Here is a 14143-nt window from a genome sequence, read left to right on the forward strand (position 1 = left end):
TGATTTTCCTTTGATGAAAGAGCCACTTTTTCAAACAATGTTCAGCTATTTTTTAGTATAATTCTGTAAGGACATGTTTTTTTCATTGACAACACAAATGTATGTTAAGACAGTACATGAAACAGATGTATCTTGTTCTCTATTTTAAGATTCTGTTTGATATTTTATTATTTAAATAGCAGAAATTTTGTTTAAATAGCTAGCACTTTTTGTTAAAAGTTCACATTTTTTTAAAAAAAAATACAAGATAAGTAAGCTTCCAAAATTTGAGTGTAAAAAAACCCAAATTTGCTTATTTTTTTTTCCCAAGCGTTTGTAGTGATTTATGTGGCCATCTCCTTTTTTCTGTGTAGCAACAATTTGTTACAAAAGGAAAGATTGGCTGGATTCCAGTATTCTGCTAAGCCATAACAGCTTTGCTTGGTTTTGACTTCCGTGCTCTATAAATTGTGGTTTATTGCTAAAGTGTGTGAACCTAGTCAGTTGTGCATTGATCAGTGAACCATGGTTTAGAAAGCGTAATGCGTCCAGCATGTGAACCATTGAGTGATGGACTATTGATTTAAGGACAAACAGTGGCTAAATGGCGTTTGGAACATTTTGCCCAGATTTGAGTCCTTCCAAATGTATTGGATTTCAATTTCTCCAATTTTCATGCTGTTTCAGAATTAGGCTAATTTAAATCCCTCACATCCCAAGAGAATCAACTTGGGGAAGGCTACCTATATTCCATAAGCTGAATCAGAGTTTTTACTGTTTGAGCTAAAGGTATTGTTTCTTCACATTTTACTTGCAATTTTTAAAAAATGTGCAGATATTTAAAATCACTTGTATAATTTAAAACTCTGCTATAGATAGACTTTAAATGTAGGCCAAAGCTTGTAATGAAATAAATGCATTCTAGGAAGAAATTATTAATAGTCATTTCCAGAGTCTTTCTTTGTAATTTTCGATAAGCTTTTTAGTACAATTATTATCTGCTAATTAGCCACACTATTTTTAAGAAAAATGTGTTTTTCTAAGTAACCAACTTTTCTATTTAGTTCATAGGATATTTCTCCTTGTGATAAACCTGTCACAATTCTATAGACAACAATATAAATGAGAACATTAATTATACTAATTTAACATGCTTTGCATTAACAATATCATAGGTAGTTGCAGGGGGGAATTTGGTTTTTTTTTCTTTTTACAAAAGTGGCAATAAGGTGTTCAGTGCACTTTCGTGCATGTACAGGTGAAACTCGAAAAATCAGAATATCATGCAAAAGTTCATTTATTTCAGTAACGCAACTTAAAAGGTAAAACTAATATGAGATAAGACTAATTACATGCAAAGCAAGATAGTTCAAGCCATGATGTCTCATAATTGTGATGATTATGGCTTACAGTTCATGAAAACCCCAAATCCACAATCTCCGAAAATTAGAACATTGTGAAAAGATTCAATATTCTAGGCTCAAAGTGTCCCACTCTAATCAGCTAATTAAGCCATAACACCTGCAAAGGCTTCCTGAGCCTTTCAATGGTCTCTCAGTCTGGTTCAGTAGGAATCACAATCATGGGAAAGACTGCTGACCTGACAGTTGTGCAGAAAACCATCATTGACACCCTCCTCAAGGAGGGAAAGCCTCAAAAGATAATTGCAAAAGAAGTTGGATGTTCCCAAAGTGCTGTATCAAAGCACCTTAATAGAAAGTTATGTGGAAGGGAAAAGTGGAAGAAAAAGGTACACAAACAGCAGGGATGACCGCAGCCTGGAGAGGATTGTCAGGAAAAGGCCATTCAAAAGTGTTGGGGACTTTCACAAGGAGTGGACTGAGGCTGGGGTTCAGTGCATCAAGAGCCACCACACACAGACGGATCCTGGACATCAAATGTCGTATTCCTCTTGTCAAGCCACTCCTGAACAACAAGCAATGTCAGAAGCGTCTTACCTGGGCTAAAGAAAAACAGACCTGGTCTGTTACTCAGTGGTCCAAAGTCCTCTTTTCTGAGGAGAGCAACTTTTCATCTCTCATTTGGAAACCAAGGACCCAGAGTATGGAGGAAGAATGAAGAGGCACACACTGCAATATGCTTGAAGTCCAGTGTGAAGTTTCCACAGTCTCTGTTGATTTGGGGAGCCATGTCATCTGCTGGTGTTGGTCCACTGTGCTTCATTAAGTCCAGGGTCAACGCAGGCGTCTACCAGGAGATTTTGGAGCACTTCATGCTTCCTTCCGCAGATGAGCTTTATGGGGATGCTGGCTTCATTTTCCAGCTGCCCACACTGCCAAAAGCACCAAAACCTGGTTCAATGACCGTGGGATTACTGTGCTTGATTGGCCAGCAAACTCGCCTGACCTGAACCTCATAGAGAATCTATGGGGCATTGCCAAGAGAAAGATGAGAGACATGAGACCGAACAATGCAGAAGAGCTGAAGGCTACTATTGAAGCATCCTGGTCTTTCATAACACCTCAGCAGTGCCACAGACTGATAGCTTCCATGCCACGCCACATTGAGGCAGTAATTGCTGCAAAAGGGGCCCAAACCACATACTGAGTACATATGCATGCTTATACTCTTCAGAGGTCCGATATTGATCTATGTACAATCCTTGTTTTATTGATTGCATGTAATATTCTAATTTTCTGAGATTGTGGATTTGGGGTTTTCATGAGCTGTAAGCCATAATCATCACAATTATGACAAATCACGTCTTGAACTATCTTGCTTTGCATGTAATGAGTCTCTCATATATTACTTTCACCTTTTAAGTTACATTACTGAAATAAATGAACATTTGCAGGATATTCTAATTTTTCGAGTTTCACCTGTATTGTTAATTCTTCCAATGCTGAAACAGGCCACAAGATGTCCCCATAGGAAAAACAATGCAGTGCACAATATTTTGCCCCTCATGTTTGTAGGAAAATGCATCAAAAAGATGTATGCAAATAATTTTTTAAAAATACTTTAAATGTGTGTTTCTTATAGTAACAATGATTGCATTCAATTAATATTCCATATTTCATTTTACTCATTAATGGTTCTTCCTTCTTTCAACTTGGGACACTTTTTTCACTTATTGGCATGTACTCAGAATACACTGAGATAATAAATCAAGAGCAGTCAGTTATTAGATTTTTTTCAATTTACTACCTTACAGAGGGATTAAAATAATTTTTAAGGCCTACTGCTAAGTTTTTCCCTTCTTCCTTAGCCAACTCTCAGTGCAGGAATGGATGACTTGAAATAAAAGAAACAGTGAAGGCAAGATAAAGAATAGGATTGTTTCCCCACATTTCTCATATAGTTCCTATTTGTTGCCTTTATTCCGCTAGCTTGCTTTCCCCAAAACCGTTCTTCTTCAGGTATGTTATAATTTATATCATTCAATTGAGATTCTAGCCTGCTTTATACTTTTTCTTAATTGAAAAGATTGGTTAAAGATATACAGAAAGAAGTTAATTCATGTAAACTTTTTTCCCAAAATGTTCCCTGCTTTTTTGTTGCAATTTAGTGCTGACTCACATTTTTGCAACGCAGATATGGAAGTCCTATCTCTTTCATTTCAAAATGTTGATTCTAAAATGGATAAAATATAAATATATGAGTGCTAATATGGGCCAATAATGATTTATAGATTTAGGCCAAGAAGCTTAAATTTATACATAGAAGGGAAAAAACCTTAAGTATTTTTCCCTCCCTTATGCATCTTAATTGTAAAGTCTCTAGTAGTTCACATTAAGGATTTCTGTTGTTTCAGATCATGTAGCACGATGATTCAGAGTGGTTGTAGGTAAATGAGATTTCTTTTAAAAGGTATCTTTTTCCGGGCCTGAGCATTAGCTCTGATCCCAGAAAAATATATGTTTGAAGTAAGGATAAATTATTTAAATTTCTTTAACTTTATTTTCCGAATGTTTTCTGGAAGCTGTTCAGAAGTTAATTTTCTTTCTCCATAAAGTATCTGCAATAATATAACTACAAACGCTGTAAAGTTTCCAAACAACCATTAAGTGCACATCATTATTTTTTTTAAAGATATTCAAAATCTTGTTTAATCCGTCATATAAAAAGTAAATCCTTGAATGTTGTATTTAAAACCATCTTAGAAAAATAGGATATTTAGTATAATAACTGATAACATTACTGGAGCATTATCAGATATATGTGTGCATTCAATTAAAGATTAAAATATTTTAAAAAATAATCCAGCTGGGAAGAACTCTGATTTGGAGCTGAGAAAAAAATGTCTTTGTGGTGAAGGATTTAAAAGTCTCATATCTTGCTAAACATTTAACATGTAAGTTTATATGTGATTTCCATGTAAGGGATTTCGATGTAAGGGAATTAATTCAATTGGAAAATATTGTGCTATAACACAGGATCATCACTTGATTAAAATCTTCAAGCAAAATGAAGACAAACATTTAAAGTAGCTATGTTGAAACATCTGGATGTTCCTTTAGAGTCTAAAGTTTAGATACAGTAATTCAAACACAAGTATTGTTATTAAAACATTCAATAATCAATAGTAAAAAGATGTCCTTCTAGGCCCTTTGTTGTTTTACTATACATTTTAAGACTTGTTAATCAAAATTACAGAATTTGATTTTCAACTAATATATAGGTGATTTTCAACTAATATTGATTTTCAACTAATATATAGGTGATGAGTTCAGCTGCTAGCCAACATTGTTTTTCCTGTGCAGAAGCATATTAATTTCTTCTTAAAAATAGAAAATCCAAGATTTTCATGTTTAATTTGCCCAGTAAGTATCTTTAAAATAAAACTTCGGAGGAAAAAAATCAACAATCTACAGTAGTCTTTTAAAAAAAACTAAATAAACAGAACAAACACACACACAAACAAAGAGTAAGTTACTACTACTAGAACCTCTGCATGAAATAAACTGAACATAGAACTGAAGAAGCTTCTTGGATGAGAAGAGAAACATTTTCAAAAAACAAAAACAAGAAAGTCCAGTTGCCTTTTAGAAAACAGCACTTTGGAGACAATTCCAAAATATTTGAGCCAGATTAGAAGAAACGATCCTGGATTAGCTTCCAGGCCCAATAAAACGTTAAGATTTCTTTTTTATCTTTTATCACTGGCACAGCTGATGGCTAAGTCTTCAAAGAACTATTTTTTACAAACTGGCACCTCTTTCACACTGGTTCCTTTAAAGTGAGACATACTACATGATACCACAATGGACTTTAAGGCCAGAATATGATTGCAATGCAGAGTTTAGGCTTCATGTTGCCCGTCACGAACTGTGTGGTATCTCTCATGCACATATTGATTTTGAACTCAGCTTAATCAGATCAGTTTATCTGATTTGAACGTATGCTTTCTTTATTTGGAAGTAGTGGTGGTTTTTTTTTTCTGGAGGTGTGCTAAGGCCGGGACCTGTGCTAGTATTTTCAAACATATTGTGACTTTTTAAAAGACGTGACTGCCTTCTGTACTACTGCAGAATTGTGGCATTCTAGTCGGCTGCTAGATTAAAGAGTTAACAAAAGCTGTAACTTCTTTCTGCAAGCCATTTTGTCAGCATATTAATTGTATCCAGGCTTTCTAAATACTTTCAGAGTGCAATAGCTCTTGTAAGTCAGTTGGCAAATATATCAAGGGTCTCAAAATTGTATCTCAAAAAATGTATCAAATTAGCTAAGAACTATAACCAGATCTTTCCAAAAGAAAGCAGATGAAAAAAGGCATGGGAACATTGAGGAAAGCCCAGGGAAGCAGTTCAACATATTCTGCAATCAGATTTTTTAAAATCTACTTTTAATCCTACAGGAAGTATGCTGATTGTAGCTATGAGCAACCTTTTAAACCCATTTGTTGGCCCATTATCCAGGGGGGGACTTGACTACTAATGTCAAATGCATGTGGAATCTGATTAGCTGCGTTGTCTTTATGAAATCTATTTGTTTGAGGTAACTTTGTACATTAATGGGAACAAGGTACCGGATGTGCACCCATCCATTGCTTCCCATCCATGGACTGCCATCTTCTGATGTACCAGAAGGGCAGATATAAATAGTTAATGACTCTGGTTTAACTCATTAGAGGGGGTCTCAAGGGATCAGGTTGATGGACTACATCATATCTCTTTCTCAATTCCCATCTTTCTTTACCAGCTCTTGCAGATTAAAAGGAAAGTATACGACTGTGAGGTTGTTAGACTGAGTCTATATTCCAATAAAATAGTAAGCATTAGGTTAATAGTAGTGTTGAGAGTAACGAAGCAATAGGTTAAGTGAAAGCATTGAGGATAACGCATGAACTCAGGCAAAGAATAATTATGACCAAAGAGAATTAGGATACCAGAAATTGTGGATTGGGTTGGAGCAGTACATAAAGGTGACAATTCATGTACCGGTATGTAACATAATTTAAAGAATGGTTTCATATTTCCCATCTGTCCATTGTTATCTAACAAGGAACAACACTCCCAAAATGTCTTCACAAAGGCAGAGCTTTGTTGAGAGACAATTATTAGAGTTCCTACATGCCAACTTCTCCAGTTCAATGCTCTACAACCTCCTCTACTCCAGCAGCTGAACTCTTATTCTTTCTCTTCCTCCTCCCCCTCCCTTAATAATCTTGCATCTGATCCATTTATTTCCCTTGCATTTTTTCTTCTGTTTTCACACCATATCTAATCTTGGGTTTGGCAATAATAATAATACACATTTTTTTTATCTTCCAACAAGCTGCACAAAAGAGCCTTAAGATGGAAATAGGCTACATATATTTGGCTATGTACAATGGGCAACACAAAAAACCACAACTTGTTCTAGCTCTAACCTTAAAGGGAAGAAGTGCGTTAAGAATATGAAAATAGACTCATTGCCCAACTTTCATGTAACACTTAGATATTTTGGAACTGAAGGAGATGATCAAGCACGAAAGACCAGGTCCAAACTGAAGGTTCAATTAAACTGATTTAATTGCATGGGAATCTTCTCAGCTAACAGTTGGTACCTGCTTAGAGTTAGATAATGGTTACCAGCACTCAAGGGGAAATAGATTTAGTTCTCTTGTGGCTCTTCCTCCTCCTTGGCTAATCTCCCTTCTGCTTCCAGGTCCTGCCATTCTACAGAGACGTTCCAATATTCTATGTCTTCAGATTAGAGATTTTGAAAACTGTTTGAACTCAGCTATACCTCTGTAGGTCCATTTTGCAGGAAAAGTGTGCAAGAAAGGACAAGATGGACTTTCTCCACCTTGTTCAGGTTGCCAACAAATTTAAGAAGCAGGAATAATCTACAAACTGGGAAGCCAGTTTGGTCCTATGATTAAGGCATCAGCCTAGAAACCAGGAGACTCTGAGTTCAATGAAAGCCAGGTCCTTGGGCCAGTCACACTTTCTCAGCCCAACTCATCTCACAGGATTGTTATTGTGAGGAAGATAGGAGGAAGAAGGAGTTTTAGATAGATTTGCCACTTTGAGTTGTTTATAAAAATAATAAAGATGGGTCATAAATAAATAAATAAATACAGTGGTTTTAGAACTATAGAGGTAAAGGTAAAGGTTCCCCTCGCACATATGTGCTAGTCATTCCCAACTCTAGGGGGCAGTGCTCATCTCCGTTTCAAAGCCAAAGAGCCAGTTGTCTCCATGGTCCTGTGGCCGGCATGACTCAACGCCTAAGGCACACGGAACACTGTTACCTTCCCACCAAAAGTGGTTCCTATTTTTCTACTTGCACTTTACATGTTTTTGAACTGCTAGGTTGGCAGAAGCTGGGACAAGTAATGGAAGCCCACTCCATTACGCGACTCTAGGGATTCGGACCACCGAACTGCCGACCTTTCTGATCGACAAGCTCAGTGTCTTAGCCACTGAGCCACCATGTGCCTTATTAACTTAAAACGTAACAATTATGACTCACTTAACAACAGTGGCAACAAAAGTCATAAAACAGGGCAAACGTCACTTAAGAAATGTCTCACTTAGCAACATAAATGTTGGACTCAATTGTGGTTGTAAGTTGAGGACTACCTGTACCTGTGTGACACCTTTGTTTCATGAACTACCTTGGCTGCCAGTATACTTCCGGGTGCAGTTGAAGGTATTGGTCACAGAAGACATTGGGCGGGCTTATATGAGGAACCACCTATCTCTCATAATCCCGGCCAGGCTGGCAGCCATAGTACCATGTGTTGGGACTCAGAAAGCCTGCCACATCTGTTGCAATGCCTGCCCTCTGGAATGAGAGCCCCCTAAAATCTGTGTGGCTCCCATCCTGCTGGAGTTCTGTAGAGCCCTAAGGACTTGGGTTTTCTCCAAGGCCTCTGATTACGTTGGATGGAGACCCGTGTTGGATGTGTTTTTGTTTCTGTGTGGAGTGACCAGATCTCATCTTGTTTTATTTTGAACTGGATTTTTTTGTTCATTATGAGTCTCCAGAGTTGGACGGCACCTGAATTTAAATAAATGAATAAATAGCCATGGTTGACTCTTGGCACCAGTTTAGAGATCTACATACTAGGAAACCTTCTGCTTGCTAATATAGATGGTTTATCTACATCTGCTGGCGAATATGCAAAGTACTTCTTTATTATTGCATAAGCCTCAAAAACATGTAGATTTTAAATTCCCTGAAGACCAGGAATGGTTTACTTTGAAAGGGATAGATTTGATATAAGCCTTCTATTAGGAAAACAGGCTTTTTTAAAATTTAAAAGTGGAATTTTAATTGTGTACTATATTTTATCTTGTAAAAATATCTCCATTTGGTTCTCTCTCTCTCTCTTTATTAACACAAATGCATCAATACTGCCTGTGGCTACATTGCTGAATAATATTGTCGATGAAGCAAACAGACAAACAGAACACATCAGAGTCATTTTTATTGCTAGAAGCAGCCAGGGAAAAGCCGCACTCAAGCCCTTCCATCATAAATTTTAAAGCAAAAGCCTTAAAATACTTATTTGTCCCAGTTGTGCCTTAGAACTCTGGAGAAGGGCAATGCTAGCATATGTAGATAGGCCTGTCTTGAAAATGAGGCAATGAAATACAGCAAAAGGTTTTTATTATCAACAAAGGCTTTTAGGGCGTGCTACCTGCTTTCCCTTCAGGTTTCTAAAGCTAATGGAGAGTCCAATACATGTTATAGATTCCTCATCTGGGACATTCCTAGGGTGTAAGGAGCACATATTCCTCAAAAGGACTACCCTGTTTCCCCCAAAATAAGACCTCCTTGGATAATAAGCCCAACCAGGCTTCTGAGTGCATGCACTAAAACAAGCCCTCCCCTGGAAATAAGTCCTCCCCGAAAACATTGCAACACAGCAGCAGCCATGAGGTGACCACGCTTGACTCATGCACCTCAAAAATAATAAGACCTCCCAAAAAATAAGGCCAAGTGCCTATTTCAGGGGTCAAAAGAAAATAAGACTCTGTCTTACTTTCTGGGAAACACGGTATATATTATGGATGCAAAGAATAAAAGGTGCCTCAACCTATTGTCTAGAAAATATGTACATTGGAACAACAATAAAAGAGCAAAAGGATATGAACAACATATATATCAACAGCAGTAAATGAGAATCTAAGCGTTCTAGTACAGGGGTCTCCAACCTTGGCAACTTTAAGACTTGTGGACTTCAACTCCCAGAGTTCCTCAGGCAGCAAAGCTGAGGACTTCTGGGAGCTGAAATCCACAAGTCTTAAACTTGCCAAGGTTGGAGACCCCTGTTCTAGTAGACCACCACTTAAGTATGAGCCAGCAATGTGCTGCAGCTGCCAAAAAACAAACAAACAACCAATGCAGTTTTAGGCTGCACCAACAGAGGGATAGCATCAAGATCACAAACAAATGATACTATCGCTTTATGCTGCGCTTGTAAAGCCACACTTGTCCAATTCTGTTAACCACAATACAAAAAAGCCTTTGAGAGTCTAGAAAGAATTCAAGGAATAGTAACAAAGATGATTAGCGGGTTGGTGGCTAAACCATATGATGAATGGTTTCAAGAACTGGGAATGACTAGTCTAACAAAGAGGAACACTAGCATATCTCCCTCTTGATAGCAGTTTCCCAATATTTGAAGGGCTGTTACAGAGAAGAGTTGTGTGTCGATCTGTTCTCCAAAGCACCCTAGGGCAAGTCAAGAAGTAAGAGAGATTGTAGATTCTCCTAGAATTAAGGAGACATTTCCTATCAGTGAGAACCATGGGAACAGCTTAACTCCAAAAGTTGTGGATGCCCCACTGCTGTAATTTTTTTTTTTACAAAGAGATGGGACAGCCATTTGTCTTGAATGGCATAGATCTCCTGCTCAAACTGGGGTTGGCCAAGAAGACTTCCAAGGTCCCTTCCAACTCTGTCATTCTGCAACTTCTGAAATACTATGATGCGCAGAGTAGCATCAACTAGTTGCTTGTGTTTGGACATGCTGGTGTTATTACAGCCCTATTAATTTGGGCCAAGCTCAAATATACCCCTTTCAAGTCAATCGTTTCCTCATCGCCTTTTAATCAATAGTATTTAAAACAGATGGATAATAGTTAATCTCCCCTTTCCCAGAGAGCATTGGGAAGGGTGGAGATCCCTTGAGATAGAAGCCACTATGTTCCAAAGGCCTGGAGATCAATGGGGAGATTTGCTTTCCCTCCCCACTACTGTGTTGCAAATAAGTATTCTTACATTTGTCTCACTGATGTACCACAGAAGCTGGAGACACGCTGGGGATAGTGAAGGCTCCCAGTACATTCAATTTGACTTCAAGCACCTTCAGAATATCAATAGAGGAGAACAGTAACTCCAGATGTTATGGTTGCTGCTTTGAAATCTTTGGTGATGGATCTCCCATTCCAACCAAAAAAATGTGAAGCGTGTAATATTGTCTCAAATGTCCTTCCAGAACTAATAAGCAAAAGCAGATTTTAGATCCTGGTCTCTTCAGTGAAGGAAAGGAAAATAAGGACCTCTTAAGGCTGCTGGCTGGATAATCTATGGCAGCCTTGAATTCTCTTACCTTAGCATTGCAAACCAGCTCTGCTAACCACCTATTATAGCTTGAGGGTTCCCCCCTCCCCCCAAAAAGAAGGCCCTCTTCCCCTTGAACACCCAGAGAAGGTGTTCTCATTTCACATCGCACTTTTAGTTACTGGTTCTGCCTCTGTCTTGAATGCTGTTACCTACTCAACAAAGGTAGTTCCTATTTTTCTACTTGCATTTTTATGTGCTTTCGAACTGCTAGGTTGGCAGAAGCTGGGACAAGTAACGGGAGCTAGCGGAGTGAGCTCACTCCGTTACGCGGTAGCTCCGCTGATCAGCTGGGAGCGAACCTGTTCACTCCCACGATTAAATGGGCTTGCCTGCCTGTCCCTGCGCTTTACCTACCTTTATCTTCGCAGGTGAGTTGCGCAGCAGAGTGGATTGCTGTGCCTCCGCTCTTTTCCTTCCCAAGCAGCAATCTGGAAGGTAAGTATTTTCTGAATTGTGCACACACACGCAGCGCAAAGCATGTGCTCAGAGAACCGGTTGTTAAACCAGTAGGATACCACGAGTAGGATGCCCTTTCCCTCTTTTCAAGAAGTGAATGAAATGCACAGTGAGTTGCTGTACAGATCAGCTTTCTCATTTCGAGACAATGTATTGTTTCACATTTGAGTCTGCTTTGACTCCTTTTCGTGAGATTTCCTTTGTTGTAATTAAAATTGGCATCTATATTTGTCCCTCCCTATCAGGCTTTTGAGGACCAAAAACGCCTGATCAAGCTTTTGTTATTCAGAGAATAACAATGTGGTTCCCGTTATTTAGTCTTGCATAGTTTTTTTTTGAAAACTGAGTAGATTATTCCCTGCTGATCATTTTTAAAATTCTATTTTTCCCCTCTGGAAATATATTTTACAGAGAGCTGGGAATACTAGTTAGACCTATGTAATTGAGAGGATGATAAATGTTCTCAGTTTGTGAATGGCCAAGAAATTGGACATTTTTTTCCCCCAGAAGCTTTTGTGTATATTTTTGAGCAGCTGTGATTTTGAAGCTATTAAATAGGTTACCTTGGCTACTGTTTGGGATGGAATATCAAAAGCAGGATCTGTGCAGCTATTGTTGGTACATGAGTGTAACCAGAAATTTTAACTGAATCAAAGCATTTATTCATTTTTAGTACACGAATGGTCAATGGACAAGATTAATTTTTAAACCATCTGGTTTCCAACTCTGGTCTCTCTAGATCAGTATTTCTCAATCTTGCCAACTTTATAACATGCTGACTTCAACTCCCAGAATTCCCCAACCAGAGTAGCTGGCTGGGGAATTCTGGTCGTTGAAGTCCACACATCATAGGGTCTCCAAGGTTGAGAAACACTCCTCTAGATTGTTGTAAATCAGCTTCTAAAATGGTCAAAAACTACATCAGTAAACCATTTCTGACATACTGATTGATCTATAATTATTATGTTAACATTCAAGCAAATTAATCATGATATTAGGTTGGATATAAAAATTCAATCTGTTTGCCTTATGTAATATAAGAATAATTGCTCTTCTTGATTGCATTTCCATACTAATTAAAATTGTTCTACTGCTGATTAGTAAGTGATTTACACTATCCCTTCCTTTTCAAAATAGTGCAGAGAGTATCTTCATAGAATTGGCATTAAAATATTTGTTGTACTAAAATGGCTCCAAAAAGCATTTTAATAAAATTGCCGTTTGCACAAAGAACTGCAAGGGAAAAGAAGGTAGGAAAAGAAAGTAAAATATTGCTGTCCGTAACAGTGAATCTCTGGAGCTTTCAGTCTGCTATTTCTCTTTTCTTTCCAGCAATAGCATATAGACTTATATACGGCTTCATAGTGCTTTTACAGCCCTCTCTATGCGGTTTACAGAGTCAGCATATTGTCCCCAACAAGCTGGGTTTTCATTTCACCCACCTCGGAAGGATGGAAGGCTGAGTCAACCTTGAGCCGATGAGATTTCAACTGTTGAACTTCAGCTAGCAGTCAGATGAAGTAGCCTGCAGTACTGCACTCTAACCACTGTGCCAACTCGGCACAAAAGCAAAGTATCTTTTAACTGGTAGAAATTTGGAACACTATTTGATCACTAAATAGACTGTCTTGTGTGGATCAAGATAGGAATCTGTGCACCAAAGAAAAAGACATGTTCTAATTCATCACCTTCATCTAAACCAGGCATGTCAAACTCAATTTCATTGAGGGTTGTGTTTGACCTTGGGGGGGGAGGGGTGTCAGAGTGGACATAGCCAGGATGGGCATGGCCAGCTTGACATCACTTGTGTTGGGGGTGCCTGTGGTGGCCCAAGTGCTCTGCCAGTGAAAACAGGCTCCCGATCTCCATTTTTGGCTGGGACAGCCTCCTGCAACCCTCTGCCAGTGAAAGCCTAGCTCTGCTTTTGCTGGCAAAGGGTTGCGGGAGGCCGTCCCAGCCAAAAACGGAGCCCGGGAGCTTGTTTTCGCTGGCAGAGGCACCATGGACTGGTCCTTCACTGGCTCCAGATCTGGCCCACAGGCTTTGAGTTTGACACACCTATTCTTTTTAATCCTTCAGAGCATGAGGCACCAGCCTGCTCTTTCTTGATCTTGAGAATTACTCGCTTGCAAAGAGAATTTTCTTAAGTGTGCCATCTTTGGTTGTCTCTGAGCTTGGTGGTTTGCTTGTAGATGTTTCATTACTAGATAAAATCATATCTATTTTTCTGGTGTTTATTAGGGGCATCTCCGTTGGGAGACAGAAAATAGCGCAGCAGAATGTACAGCTAGAGAGAAAGAACGTTGCTAGTAGAAAAAACACACGAATAGAGTTTCAGACATTGCTAGTAAAAAACAAGTAGCTTTACTACTAATAATTGCTTCACAAGGAATGATAGTAGATATATGTCCAAACACAATTCAAAGAACAAACAATTGCTTACAGTCACAGTTCACGTTCCAGTCATCAAGCGAGCAAGTAGTTATCGAACATAGGACAAGCAGAGAGAGAGTGAGTGAGCTCTCCTGACTCCCTCTTATTGTGAAGTTAATTACAGCTGATAAGTACATTCACTCATTTAAAGCAACAACGGCCATTTGTTATTGTATATAGATATATGTTGCCTACCCAACATTAGGAGTATACTCCCAACAGTGTTATCTAGTTGGGTAATGAAATGTCT

The 14143-nt window shown here is 38.5% G+C and overlaps 1 protein-coding gene across 1 annotated transcript in view; it reads left to right on the top strand.

Moving 5' to 3' along the window:
- The window catches only part of MATN2 (matrilin 2), a 205077-nt gene that overhangs the window by 95949 nt on the left and 94985 nt on the right, over window positions 1-14143 (top strand). The gene's annotated exons all lie outside the window — the stretch shown is intronic.

This window comes from Natrix helvetica (genome assembly GCF_964273705.1).
Source record: "Natrix helvetica genome assembly, chromosome: 4".
NCBI lineage: Eukaryota > Metazoa > Chordata > Lepidosauria > Squamata > Natricidae > Natrix > Natrix helvetica.